At 44.4% G+C, this 15,216-nt stretch overlaps 1 protein-coding gene across 1 annotated transcript in view; it reads left to right on the forward strand.

Annotated features, from left to right (window-relative positions):
* The first annotated feature begins 260 nt into the window (after nucleotides 1-260).
* LOC137615213 (uncharacterized) overlaps nucleotides 261-15,216 on the forward strand; it is a 56,459-nt gene continuing 41,503 nt past the window's right edge. The window contains exon 1 of the mRNA XM_068344873.1: nucleotides 261-511. The gene's annotated coding sequence lies outside the window, so the exon portion shown is untranslated. The remainder of the gene's footprint in view (nucleotides 512-15,216) is intronic.

A 15,216-nucleotide genomic window follows, 5' to 3' on the forward strand; every position in this document is an offset into this window, starting at 1 on the left:
GGCACAAGACAGCCCATAATTCTGTGTGCCATTTCAAAAACTTATTTAATGAATGAAGATTCCCGATACATTGTAGGTAGTCTTCAATTAAAATGGCTTAAATCTATGATGAACACAATATAATTCTCTAATGGTAGATTTGGCAGGAGATAGTAAAAAGGTTCGTTCATCTTGGGCTCGAATCCTTATTCCTTACGATCCTGGCAGCCTAGCTGGCCTGGCCTTGCCTTGCTGGGTGGGTACCGTACAGTCCGTACTACTATACCATTCTCTTGGGTGGGTGGACCTATATGGGGACGTCGGACCCTATCCTATGCCCTCCCCGGGTTGGGGGTTAGTGACTGTTACTACAGCTGCCAGCTGCACAACATACTTTCTGCTTCTATTCAATCTAGTGTAGAGAGAACTTAGAGAAGAGTGAACTTGAGTCACGTCAGTGTGTGACTGGGTGTCAAGGAAGCAAGGCAGACTTTGTGTCACTACACCTTGGGGAAATTATTCCTCGCCTACGGTGAGTAATGTAATGCAAGTTTGTGTTCTTTTATATTATACGGGGGATTTCATATTATACGGGGGATTGCATTGGTCAGAACCTGTGGAGTTAAACGGACACAATATTTACTTGAGAGAATTCAACATTTTGGAAGTCGGTTGTTTATTTTGCGATTTGGGGATAAACTTAGTGAGGGAGTGACTCGTTCTCGCTACCCTGATACCTTTTGCTGTAAAGGAAACTTAAGAGTTTTGTGTAATTAACACAAGAACAAAATAATATGCGGCGGTGAACTGATATAGATATGTAACGCTTAAAGGCAGTGCGGTAAGAGTAGCCGAGGTAGCGTAGGCCTTAGGCCAGGATAGGCCTCTCCATGTTTATTGTCATACATAGGTTTTCTTGAACATTTTCCTGTTAGACCAGATCTTTGATTTTGTTTTGAATAAGTTGAGGAAGCTATTAATGTAGCATGACACATAAAAAGGTATTTCGCAGTAACCCATTTATTTTGGAACTGCCTAACATTTTTCCAGGCACACCATACATTTGCCGATCTTGATTGACCAGCGTGGAAAAAATACAGACTTTGAGTACTGAAAAAAATTTAATTCTTCAAGTGATTAGCGATTATGATAAATTTAGAAATAATTTGACGGTACAAGGTGTTGAAGATTAGCCTGACAGTGTTTATATGCTTCATGTTTGCCTTCACAAGAGATAAGTCGTCCTCCCACCATAGTAAATGAGTCTTTCAAAATGGAAACTGTCCTGGACAACATCTATTAGAATAAAATTGTTGAAAATAATCAGCAGTTCCCCAGTTTGTAGATTAGCTTTCTCAAAGGCCTTGGAGAGGAACAGGTCTTTTTCGACCATGAGCACTGTAGGCCACAATTTGGGAACCTTTCTTCATTTGAATATATTAGTTCCATTTCAACAAGAGCTGGTCATGTCATGTTGATGTGTGTGTGCACACATCCCAGTCATTGGAAACAGCAAGTTTCATAGCACCCCATTAATCAGTTCAAGATACACCATTATCACATTTCCTGTGCAGCCACATCTAACTTCTGACACAACACAGCAAATTTGTGTTCATTATCTCGAATCGGTCTTAAGACACTCATCGATTTAATTCAAAGCCTTACGAAATTTGAAACGTCCTGTGGTGTCAAAGCATCATGTAAGGCATTTGTTGACAAGGATGGTGCCTGCTTGATTGCAGGTATTCAATCTCATAATCATCCAACACAACCTGGGAGAGAGCAACAATGCAAGAGAGCATCTGAGGTAAAGAAGAAGGCAGAGACTGATGCATTTCGCCCAGCGGCACCAATAGTTGAGGTGATGACAACTTGCCAGTTGTCACACATTGCAATAGCTGACAACAAATAGAAGCAGGGAAATCGACCGGCTGTAACAAGCGACATAACTTTTGAGTTAGCCATGAATCTCATTCCAGAACTTTCTTGTCAGTTACGTTCAAACTGACGAGTCGTTTTGTCTTTTCTGCACCTAAGCAGAGAGAGAGATTCTATAAATTGCAATAAGACAGGGTACAATGATGCAACATTCAGGGCTAAAGCCCAGCTCTTTTCTGTACACACATTTATGAAGGGAGCAGATGAGGTGAAACTACCGCTCACATTTGCCCTGATGGGCAGGCTCAGGAACACGACTACAAGAAAGTGTCGTGGTCTATTAAGCAGTCCCGGCCTGGATCAAACTGTTTTGAGTTGGCCACATAGAGCTGTGAGAAGTGTGTTTGGGGGAAGGTAACCATTGTCGGCCCCATTAACAATTTCATCTGTCTTCTACTAGCCTTGCATTACCTTGCAGTTGAGCACATCCAATTGTCTTTTGAAAAACTTTCAAACAGTACAACTACCCTGGCAGCTCTTGTATTACAGATCCTGGTAGCCTACATCTGTGAAACATGGATTCAGAATAGCATATGGCCACTAGAATCGTGGAGTACAGAATATTTAACCAGAGTGTACACACACAATGACACAAAGTTGGCACAGACTCTTTAACACTCGTGGTCGTGCCAACCAGCACATTTATACGCTTATCGACAATATATACTCTTTAGCTAAACTAGTGCAAGTACATATTTAGCTTTTGCAAGAGAGTAAACTCGAATAACACCAGAGGAAAACTTTCAAGACATGCAGCAGAGACTGCTTTACCAATGGGACCGTTATAGCGTGGACCAGATCAAAACATCCCAGCTACTGTCTGCTCCTCATATTGAGTAATAATTATGTTAAATTTAAAAAATTAGTGTTTGTATACTTTTAATGAAAATGTAAGTGCTACCTATGAATAAAATAATGGTTTTCTTGTCCAGGATAAGATTTCATATGTAGGCCTTTAAGTTGAATTTAAAGAAATGTAGATGTGTTGGTATGCTTTTAATGAATACTGTACTGTAAATAGGAATTGCCACCTAAATGACTCTTGGCCTAAAGGGATCATGTCCTAAATAACTTGGACTTCCTTGGAACTGCTTTGCTGTACAGAAATCCTTTGATTGTGGTCAGAATGTTGTGCAGTATAATAGGTCTGGATTTTAATGATGCCTTTGACTTTTAACTATGAGGTTGTGGTTTTCAAACTGAAGTAGATTAGAATAGATGGGTCTTTTTGTAGCATCATTGCTGCATTGATTTTTTAAGTAATAGATTGCAATGAGTAGTTATTAATGGGCACCATAGTGAGAATAGGAATGTAATATTCTGTGTTCCTCAGGGTAGTGTTCTTGACTCATTACTATATCGTACTTACATGCGCGTGGTATGTGGTTTGGCCTAGAAAACAAACTCGTTGCATATGCAGATGATGGTACTCTCTCTGCATTACAGTATTTCAATTTCCTCATCCAGATGTGTTTCACCTTCCAGCACCTCTCCTAGACATGCCTCAACTGTCAGACACTCTTCTCCTGCAAGCTTTACTCCTGGACGTGCCTCGTACACAAAGTAAGCTGCTTCCATACACTCGCCTCATCCAGACGCACATCTTCTGAACGCGTTAGGCAAGTATTCCATGAACGCCACAGGCATTCTCCTTAAGAATGCGCTAGGTGAAGTAGACGCATCACCCGTGAGCATGCTAGACACGTGGCTTCTGAATGTGCTACACGTTTTTTCTGAGCATTCTAGGCGCATATCACCCAAACGAGTTTGACGACGACGACGACCGAAACCTCCAGATACAGAGGAGGCTAGTCTGACTTGACTTTCCTCCAAGTCCTTCACTTGTATTTAGAGGGTTAATGGTCTAGGAAAGGCCTTATCTTCTCCCCAAAGGGCAAGAAGGCTGCTACAGACCACTTCTGCCAAGCACAGGGTAGCTCTAGACCTCTTCTGGGGCTTCCTTGGTTGTATTTGGGCAAGGTAGATATCAAATTTCTGAAGAGAAGGCATCCTTAAGGCTAAGAAAATCCTCGCACTTAGAGGGAGGGGAAAGGGTCAAGGATGACGACCCCACTAGGTGGGGCGTTCCTTCCACTTCACCACCTGTGGGGGTTATGCCTGCAAACCAATTGGTAGAGGTTGATGCATCATATTGCAGAAAGATAGATGGTGGAGGTCCTTTGATCCAAATGCCAACTCCTGTTCATCAACTCTCCTCCTCTGATTCCAACACCAGCACATCCTCATCTTATGGCCAGGAATCACCAATGGATCTAGCCCATTAGGCAGAAGTCCAGGTTATGCCGGAGAAAGTCACTCTCCAAGAGGTTAATCCATCTTCCAGAAAGTTCCTACGACTATGCTAGTTATACCTGGCAGAGTATGCTAGTTCTAGGTACTCTACTTTGACCTTTAACAGCTCCTTAAGTCCTTTACACGAGTCTTCACTCTGGTTCCAGCATGGGTACTCACCAATGGCATTCATTTTTCAATATTAAACTTACCCGATAATCATGTAGCTGTCAACTCCGTTGCCCGACAGAATTCTACGGGAGGGATACGCCAGCTATCACTATACTAGAAAGGGGTGTACTCACAAGCGCCACCTGTGGCCAGGTACTACAGTACTTGTTGTTGACGCCACCTCACTTTTTCCTCTGTCGTGCTTCCGGCAAGACGTTCTTGGATACGCTTATGATTTTGGAGTATTGTTCACGGTTTGGTGAAGTATTTCTCTAAAATTTGCAGCTATTCGCTATACTGGAAACTTCTATATTAGCTTAGTTAGCTTTTGGAATTAATTTGATTAATTATGGTGACGAAGAGAGTATGAACTCTCTTTCACCTTTAAATGGCCGACCCTTCCCTTAGACGGAAGTGTTGGTGTCTAAGAGAGTATAGACTCTCTTTCTTAATTTTGCTTAACAAAAGTTATAGATTTATTTTATATCTCTCCGCCTCTTATAGGCCTCTTCGATTAACTTCCTTTTTTATAAACTTATTAAAATTAATTTTTATATTTGTTTATATTCGACCTTCCTAATAGTAGGCGGTCTTTTCTTGGTACCGAAGTTAATTAACATTGAGCCCGTCATTTCGGTTTTACCTGTTAACATATTATGCTATTTTAATGTCTTTGAAAGAATTTCTTTGATAGTCTCGTACTGTTTTCAAAGTTGAACTAACGTTTTGTTTTGTCTCTGCAGTTGTTGACGTTCAGAACGTTCAACTTGCGCTCTATCGTTACGATAGAGAAAGAATTTTCACGGTTTCACGTTGCAGTAAGAGTAACCGTGTCTAGCGTTTTGTTCATTCTTTCTTAACTTAATGGTTTTAATCCTAATAAAGGAACTTTTCATTTTGGGAAATATTTCAGTTTTTTCCTTTAACAATAATATGTTTTAACGATATATATGATTGGGCTCTTCTCTCAGGTTCTAAGTCAAGAGAGAGAGAGAGAGAGAGAGAGATAGAGACGGAGGGAGAAAGAGGAAGATAAACGTTTCATTCAAGCGAGTAACGTTGTTATCGTTTTTGCTCTTCTCCCTAGTCTCTTTAGGGGAAGAAGGTAAACGTTTCTAGAGTGATCTAGTGTTTAGTCTCTTTCCAGCCACTGAATTATTTATCTTTCATTAGATTTTTCTGTTACATTGTAATTCTGTTTTCGCAATTACTAACTTTTGAGAAAGGATAGAATTGCGTGTTTCAGGTACAAACCACTTAAAGTTTCGAGTTCAGTGAAATAAGTGCAAACAGAAAATCAAAGTGATAAGTGATTAGCGCAAAGTGTGTCAGTGTTGTGCGTGAGGGTACTTCTGTGCGCGCCAGTCGTCCTCCCAGTCCGGGACCTCTTGCAAGCTCCCAAGCCCAGGGGAGAAGCAATGTCGAAGGGCAAAAGGGTTCAGCAGGCCTTGATCGGCGCACAGAAGTATCCTCGGTGGTTGCGGGCGTGTCTTACCGAGACCGTCACTCCCACCCGCAGACGATTGAGCCCTTATTTTGCTCGTCTGCAGAAGAAATTTAGGGGAGAAAACGCTGGTCTCAGGTCTCAAGACCTCTTAAACGTAAAGTCCAGACCTATGCCAGACGTACGAAGTTAGAGTTCAACAACCCGGATGCAGTCATTGGGTTAGCTCTGACTCTCCTCAGTCATCAGTTGAATGCACTCCGCCTAAGAGGAGTAAGGTTCTGCCGCAACAGATCTCTGCTGTTAAGGCTTTACCTCAGCAGACCTTAGTGTCTGCCGACCCCAAGTTGACTCTACTGCAGTCCATGCAGTCACAACTTTCGGTCTTGATGCGTGAGTGTCGGGCTGAGAAGGTTGCGCCTCCGCCTGCGCTCGCTCCGCCTGTGCTCGCTCCGCCTGCGCTCCCTCCGCCTGCGCTCGCTCCGCCTGCGCTCGCTCCGCCTGCGCTCGCTCCGCCTGACCGCAGTACCGCCTGCCAGGCGTACGATGTTGAGCCACGTTATGAGTTTACTGATCCCAGTGGTGTGCAGCTCCCTCCGCCTTCCTTAAGGCAACCTCAGCAATGGGAACAGGAGGCTTATACCTCTCTTCCTCCGCTTCCACTTGCTGTTCCACCAGTGAGGCAACACTCGCTTGAGGTACAACAACCTCTCCCATCCATGAGTCAGTCTCCTCAGCTCTCGCTGCAGCGAGCTCAACCCTCCTCAAGGCAAGCACCTCAACACCTTAGCCTTGCGCCTCAGGAGCCTCAACTTGCGAGACTTTTACTGCGTTCTGCGCAGCCACTACCTTTTCGCTCTCAGCTCACACCGCAGGAACCTCAACTCGTTCCTCAGGAACTTGCTACTGCGCATCCGCCAACCACTCAGCAAGCACAACCCTTGAGTTCAGCCACTCATGCCAGGAGTCAGCCTCCTCCACCCATGCGCCTACCTTCTGCTACTTCCTTTGATCAGCCTTTGCAGACTGAGCCTCAGGTGTTCCCTCAACAGAGTCTTGAAGAGGAAACCACAACTATTGTTGTTCCAGCTCGTTCTGACTCTGCTGTTCAGCATACCTTACCTCCATTTTCAAACATTATGATAATGGAGGTTATTTGTATTACTTATAAAAATATATTTGTATTCCTTGCAATATATTTTTAACAATATCGCAAAATATGGCAAAAATATGAATCATGAGTTATGAATGTAAGGTAAATATTATGTTGATATTAAAACCCCATGCAAGCATGCATAAAGCACTCTAGCACTGGTCATGGAATTTCTGAGAAATGTTAAACGCCATGCACACGCTCTGCTTACCTTACAGCATGCTCTACATACAGCATGCTCTGCTTACAGCATGCTCTGCATACAACATGCTCTGCATACAGCATGCTCTGCATACAGCATGCTCTGCATTCAGCATGCTCTGCATACAACATGCTCTACATACAGCATGCTCTGCATACAGCATGCTCTGCATACAACATGCTCTGCATACAGCATGCTCTGCATTCAGCATGCTCTGCATACAACATGCTCTGCATACAGCATGCTCTGCATTCAGCATGCTCTGCATACAACATGCTCTACATACAGCATGCTCTGCATACAGCATACTCTGCATACAACATGCTCTGCATACCTTACCGCATGCTTCTCAGTCACACATCTTTGGTTGTTGCCAACTCACTAGACTGTCAAGCAGTTTCATAACGTTGCCTTCTAGTCTGCTGCTTTTGCACCAGTGAAACCCTCACTGAGAGAACTTAGCTTTTCTAGGATATGGTCCCTGTAGATGAGAAAGTTCTTTTCTCCCTCCTTCTGATATTCCCTTGAGGACTCTGTCATTTGGAGGGAGCCTTTAGCTGCGTAGCCTCCTATGGACTTTTATTTAAGCATAACATGCTTCCAGGGAAGGTAATGGTTCCACTTCAGTCGCTAATCCCGTCTGTTACCACACCTGCTCCCATAGACCTTGAGCTGTGTTGCAAGACATGCAGTCCAAGCTTAGTCCTTGTTAGAGGATTTTTTGTTTACGGAGTCAATGTGTCACGGGGAAGACGTTCAACAACCAGCAGAAGTGACTTGTTGTGACGCAGTGCGGCAACCTCAGCAACCCGATAAGGAGTTGTCTGTACGACCCAGACAGTCTAGACAGATTCGGGTTGTCACTGTACTTCCTCGCTTGCCCATGGTTGACAGTTCACAGACTGTGCAGCAGTACCATGATCTTGTGTCCGGCTCCGTCAGACGACTGGCTTTTAAGAGCTCCCACAAGTCGTCGCTGTCTGGAGATTTTCAAATGGACTATGGATCTGACCAAGGAACTGGGCCTCCTGGTCAATTTTGAGGAGTCTCAGCTCGTCCCATCCCAGACCATTGTCTCCTTGGGTATGGATCTTCAGAGTCGAGCTTTTCGGGCTTTTCCGTCGGCCCCAAGGATCTTCCAAGCCCTAGAATGCATCCAGAGCATGCTGAGAAGGAACCGATGCTCAGTCAGGTAGTGGATGAGTCTAACAGGGACACTTTCATCGCTGGCCCTGTTCATCGTGTTAGGGAGACTCCACCTCCCCCCCCTTCAGTATCATCTAGCTGCTCACTGGATAAAGGACATGACGCTAGAGACGGTCTCAGTTCCTGTTTCCGAAGAGAGGAGGTCTTCTCTCGCGTGGTGTAAGAACAGCTTTCTTCTCAAGGAAGTCTACCTTTGGCTGTTCAGAAACACGACCGCCGTCTCCTCTCGGACGCATCAGACACGGGCTGGGGTGCGACTTTGGACGGACAAGAATGCTCGGGAACATGGAATCAGGAGCAAAGGACACTTCACATCAATTGCAAGGAGTTGTTGGCGGTTATTCTGGCCTTGATAAACTTCAAGTCCCTCCAGCTTAACAAAGTGGTGGAGGTGGACTCTGACAACACCACAGCCCTGGCTTACATCTTCAAGCAGGGAGGGACTCTTTCGTGGAAGTTGTTCTAGATCGCAAGGGACCTACTCATCTGGTCTAAAGATCGAAAGCTAACTGGTAACGAGGTTCATTCAGGGCGGTATGAATGTCATGGCAGATCACCTCAGCCGGAAGGGTCAGGTCATCCCCACAGAGTGGACCCTTCTCAAGAATGTTTGCAGCAGACTTTGGGCCCTGTGGGGTCAGCCAACCATAGATCTGTTCGCTACCTCGATAACCTAGAGACTCCTGTTGTATTGTTCTCCGATTCCAGACCCAGCAGCAGTTCATGTGGATGCTTTTCTGCTGGATTGGTTCCATCTCGACCTGTATGCATTCCCGCCGTTCAAGATTGTCAACAGGGTACTTCAGAAGTTCTCCTCTCACAAAGGGACACGGCTGACGTTGGTTGGCTCCGCTCTGGCCCGCGAGAGAATGGTTCTTAGAGGTACTGCAATGGCTGGTCGACATTCCCAGGACTCTTCCTCTAGGAGTGAACCTTCTAAGTCTACTTCACGTAAAGAAGGTACACCCAATCCTCCACGCTCTTCGTCTGACTGCCTTCAGACTTTCGAAAGACTCTCAAGAGCTAGGGGCTTTTCGAAGGAGGCAGCCAGAGCGATTGCCAAAGCAAGGAGAACATCCACTCTCAGAATCTATCAGTCTCAAGGGGAAGTCTTCCGTAGCTGGTACAAGACCAATGCAGTTTCCTCAACCAGTACCACTGTAACCCAGATTGCTGACTTCCTGTTATATCTAAGGAAAGTAAGATCCCTTTCAGCTCCTACGATCAAGGGTTACAGAAGTATGTTGGCAGCGGTTTTCCGCCACAGAGGCTTGGATCTTTCCACCAACAAAGATCTACAGGACCTCCCTAGGTCTTTTGAGACCTCAAAGGAACGCCGGTTGTCCACTCCAGGCTGGAATCTAGACGTGGTCCTAAGGTTCCTTATGTCATCAAGATTTGAACCTCTCCAATCAGCCTCTTTTTAGGACCTCACATTAAAAACTCTTTTCCTCGTGTGCTTGACAACAGCTAAAAGAGTAAGTGAGATCCACGCCTTCAGCAGGATCATTGTTTTCACATCTGAAACGGCTACATGTTCCTTGCAGCTCGGTTTTTGCTAAACGAGCTTCCTTCACGTCCTTGGCCTAAGTCGTTCGAGATCCCAAGCCTGTCCAACTTGGTGGGGAATGAACTGAAGAGAGTACTTTGCCCAGTTAGAGCTCTTAGGTACTATCTAAAAAGGTCTTAACCTTTACAAGGACAATCAGAAGCCTTATAGGGTGCTATCAAGAAACCTTCTTTTCCAAGTTCTAAGAACTCAGTTTCTTACTATTCAGGCTTCTGATTAGAGAAACACATTCTCATCTGAAGGAAGAAGACCTTGCTTTGCTGAAGGTAAGGACACATGAAGTGGGAGCTGTGGCTACTTCGGTGGCCTTCAAACAGAGCCATTCTCTGCAGAGTGTTATGGATGCAACCTATTGGAGAAGCAAGTCAGTGTTCGCATCATTCTATCTCAAAGATGTCCAGTCTCTTTACGAGTACTGCTACACCCTGGGACCATTCGTAGCAACGAATGCAGTAGTAGGCGAGGGCTCAGCCACTACATTCCCATAATCCCATAACCTTTTAACCTTTCTCTTGAATACTTTTTATGGGTTGTACGGTCGGCTAAGAAGCCTTCCACATCCTTGTTGATTTGGCGGGTGGTCAATTCTTTCTTGAGAAGCGCCGAGGTTAAAGGTTGTGATGAGGTCCTTTAGTATGGGTTGCAGCCCTGTATACTTTAGCACCTTTGAGTTGATTCAGCCTTCCAAGAGGAACGCTGCGCTCAGTAAGGAAGACGATCTTATTAAAGGCAGAGTAACGGTTCAAGTCGACTTCCTTACCAGGTACTTATTATTTCATTGTTATTGTGGATAACTGATTATATGAAATACGGGATACTTAGCTATCCTTTAGTCTTGTACACTGGTTTTTCACCCACCCCCCTGGGTGTGAATCAGCTACATGATTATCGGGTAAGTTTAATATTGAAAAATGTTATTTTCATTAGTAAAATAAATTTTTGAATATACTTACCCGATAATCATGATTTAATTGACCCACCCTTCCTCCCCATAGAGAACCAGTGGACCGAGGAGAAAGTGAGGTGGCGTCAACAACAAGTACTGTAGTACCTGGCCACAGGTGGCGCTTGTGAGTACACCCCCTTCTAGTATAGTGATAGCTGGCGTATCCCTCCCGTAGAATTCTGTCGGGCAACGGAGTTGACAGCTACATGATTATCGGGTAAGTATATTCAAAAATTTATTTTACTAATGAAAATAACATTTTCATAACCTATCCAACTTGGCTGATTCTGGCAGACACTTAGGAAACCCTTCTCTTCCACTGATACAGTCTTCTTTTGTTTTGTCATGATCTAGGGATTGTGATGAATCAAAAGAAGTATTTGCTATTGCCCTTGCAAAGACTTGCATACTTAAGAATGGACATACTCATGGTCGTAAGGAAGATTTATCTGTCTCAGGATAGGATATCCCAATTATGAAAGTTATCTCTCCCCTTCTTTCAACAACCCCATCTGCTGGCACATCAGTGGCAGAAACTTCTGAAACACCTGACGTCCTTTGAGCGCCTAATACCCAGCGGTCATCTTCACCTTCTGTCTCTTCAGTGGGAGTTGAAAGGGCATTGGTCCCAACATTTCGATTGTCCTCTAACACAAGTACCAATAGGGCAATAGGTCGTAAGGCAATACTATTGTGGTTAGAAGAGTCGAACCTCTAATAGGGTTACCCACTCTTAATTACATACCAGTAATTGTGGGTTACATGTGTATGGCCAATACGCAGTCTAGTTAAAATGATGTTATCCCGCCTTCTTGTATTACTGTATTCACAAATGCATCCAAAGAATTTTAGCAGCTCATCTCTGTCAACTTATGGTGTCAGGGCTCTGCTCCAAGCAGGAACACTTAGATCATGTAAATGTTCCAGAGCCTTTCTAGCTCTTCAGCATTTTTGCCCTCATCTTGTAGGTTAGTGGTGTTGATGAGCAGCAACACCACCATGGTGGCCTACATACACAAACAAAAGGTAGCGTTTTACTGCAACTATGCCATCTTGCAGTAGAAACTCGCCCGGGCAGAACTCGACTCAATTTCTCTGACACCTTGCTTCATTCCAGGCAGAAGGAACATGGCGGACAAGTGGAGCAGGAGGACGCAAGTGGTTGGCTCCTAATGATCTGTAAGTCCTCATATTGGAAAAAGAGATCATTGTTTTGTGGGTTTCACCAACAGTTGACCTGTTTACCACCTCCATAACCACAAACTCGCCAACTACTGCTCTCCTGTTCTAGATCCAGAGGCGGCATTTAAGGATGCGTTCCAGCACCCGTGGGGTGGCCTCAACGTTAATGCTTTTCCGCGATTCTGCCTGATAAGGAACATCTTAAATTAGGTTCGAGTGACATCCAATCTGAACATGACTCTCAAGGGTCTAAGTAACCTTGAGTAGAAACTTCTGCTGGTTGGAAACTCCATGGGAACTCTCACCTCTTCCCGACCCGTTGTGCCAACCACACTCTCGTATCTTCACCAGTGCAGTAGGATCCCTTCAGCTTCATGCGTGGAGGTTATCCAGCTTCTCCTCTTATAGAGAGGCTTTTCCCACAAAGCTGCGTGAGAGATGTTCTTGATACCTCCGTAGATCCTCAACAGCAGTCTATCAAGCCAAGTTGGCCATCTTCTGTAGCTGGCGTCATGGAAGGAGTCTCTCCTCTCGGAGCTTCTATTACATTAATTGCAGAATGTACAGTACTTTACCTTCGCAAGGAGAGAAACTACTACATTTCAGCAGTAAAAGGCTATCCCTCAGACTTAAGCCAAGTCTTTTTGACCAAAGGGAGTAGATATTTCTTCAGAGTAGGAGATCTCTATGCTTGTGCAGCAAAGTTTTGAGCAGACCTGTCCTTCAGTTGAATTGAGATGCCATCCTGTCGCATCATCAAGGTTTTACGTTTCCTGGAGGGGCTTGTTACGAAATGTTGAGGCTAGCTTCGGATCGGGATTTTGCCCTTAAACAGTCTTCTTGCTTGCTTTAGCCTCGGCTAACGAGTCAGTGTAGTTTATGGGGTCTTGTCATCACCCATTCAAGGGGGTGAAGGCAGGTCTTGATCTTCTTCGTCAGAGTTTGTAGTCAAGACCCAGAATCCTTCGATACCTGAATCCAGGTTTTGATCCTTTCAGATCATGAGCATGAGAGAGGTAACTGATACTCCTCATCAGTTGTTATTGTGTCCTGTGAGAGCACGGAGGCACTATCTCATCTTTTTGTCAGTACAGGGAAATCAAAGATGATAACCGAAAACAATTTTTTTCTGGCTGAGAGAGGTCAACACATTCACTCTCACCATTTTCCTTTTCTTCCTTGAGAAGAACATGGGTAAGAGCTCATGGTGTCTGAAGTGCGAGTGCTTTTTTGTCATTTGAAAAGAATTTCTCTGTGATGCAGGTACTCAAAGCAGGCATGTGCAAAGGTCAGACCATGTTCACTGCTTATGATATATGGGTTAATGCTAGATATTTTATCTTTAGGCCCTGTTATAACTGCACAGCAGGTGGTATAGCTACCTCAACTCCTCTCACCCGACCACTAACTTTGGATCAAGGGCAAAGGTTACATGTAAGTCTGGAATAAAAGGAAAGAATGACTGTATCAAGGGCAAAGGTTACATGTGAGGCTGGAATGAAAGCAAAGAATGACTGGATCAAGGGCAAAGGTTACATGTAAGTCTGGAATGAAAGTAAGAAAGACTGGATCAAGGGCAAAGGTTACATGCAAGTCTGGAATGAAAGTAGTGAATGACTGGTGTTTTCTTTTCCTTTCAATCTTCCACTCTCTTGGGGCACAGTTTTTAAAGAGCTTCGCCTGCTGGACTCGATCTAGGAAACAGGTAAACCCCACTCAGTGTGTGGCTGGTCTGTACTTGGATACAAAAGTCTTTTCCCCACACTCTTTGCGAGAGGGCGTACTGTATGACATAACCAGGCAAATGGGTTGACAGGCAAACCCACAATTGTTTTGACGCGACGTGATTCAAGCAAACCCATCACATATTATTGTCTGGTGTTTGGCTCAAAACAACCCTTGAAACCATGGCCATACACCCACTGGTATTACTAAACCACTGGTACACGTGGTTGTAGGATCCTTAACTCTTTCAGCATCACAGATGCAAGAGTTTTGAGTGTCCTACGTCAAGTTTTCCAGCCAGTTGGAAAGGAAACCTCCTTTACTCATACTGTTCCACCAGCACCAAACATTTCGGAAGTCCCTGCTGCTATCTAAGAGGCTTGTCAGAGCCAGCACGGTGGCTGTTGTCTCCCTACTATCGTCAGGTAATTACCTGTCGGTTGTCGACATCTTTTTATAATTTTTAACTGCCATATTCCAACTTAGCTGTTATCATTCTCCTATGTAAAGGACTCAGGTTTGTACAGTACTGTATATTTAGGAAAAATACGAGTTATTTTTTTAGATTTTTATTTTTACAGGTCTTAACTGGCATTTGCAGGGTTAATAGCCTTGGAAATTCACCTTACTCTCCACACAAGGGGAGAAAAGCTGCTATTGATTGGCTCTGTTGGGCAGCCCAGGCTATCAGACCTCTTTTAGAGCTTCCTTGTTCAATCCTGCCCTCAGAAGCTCCAGACCAAGTTGATACACAAGTCTCTGCAAGAAAGGATTCCCTGAGGTCGCGTAGATCCTCCTGTATGATTCCTCCAGCTTTCTCATGGCAGAGGCAGTTCTACCACAAAAACTATATTGTCAATGAGAGAAACCTATGATCTTTCTCATATCTTATGCTGGCTGCAAAATCTTTTTGTCAGAAGCTCTGAGGTTTTCCTTGAGTGGTTCCCTTTGTACTTCATCTTCATGGGATTTTTATGATTATGTCCTCTAACCTCAAGTCAGAATTTCTTGCTCTTGGTCTCTGCATGCAATCATTGTTTCCCACAGGATCGGCCACAATCATGAATGACGCGATTGGGAACCACACAATCAAGAACAATGCGATTAGGAACCATGCAGTCAGGAACGACCAGGGAACCAAAACACCTCTCGCCTTTTATCTGTTCCATCCTAGCCCAGAAGACTTTCAACACAAGATTTTCTGAAGCACCAAATCTGTTCCAAGACCTAGATCTCTTTATGCTCGGAGACCAGTTCAGGACAGGAGCTCTTCCCATTTTCTGAGATTTGACTAAACACCAAGATCTTCCATTTCATTTGTGTGATAGGGATTGGAGCAGGTGACTTCTCACACCCAATCTCAGCATCTGTACAAACAGTGAGATGTCCCATCGTGCCCTTATGGTTG

This window comes from Palaemon carinicauda, chromosome 21, assembly GCF_036898095.1.
Source record: "Palaemon carinicauda isolate YSFRI2023 chromosome 21, ASM3689809v2, whole genome shotgun sequence".
Taxonomy (NCBI): Eukaryota; Metazoa; Arthropoda; class Malacostraca; order Decapoda; family Palaemonidae; genus Palaemon; species Palaemon carinicauda.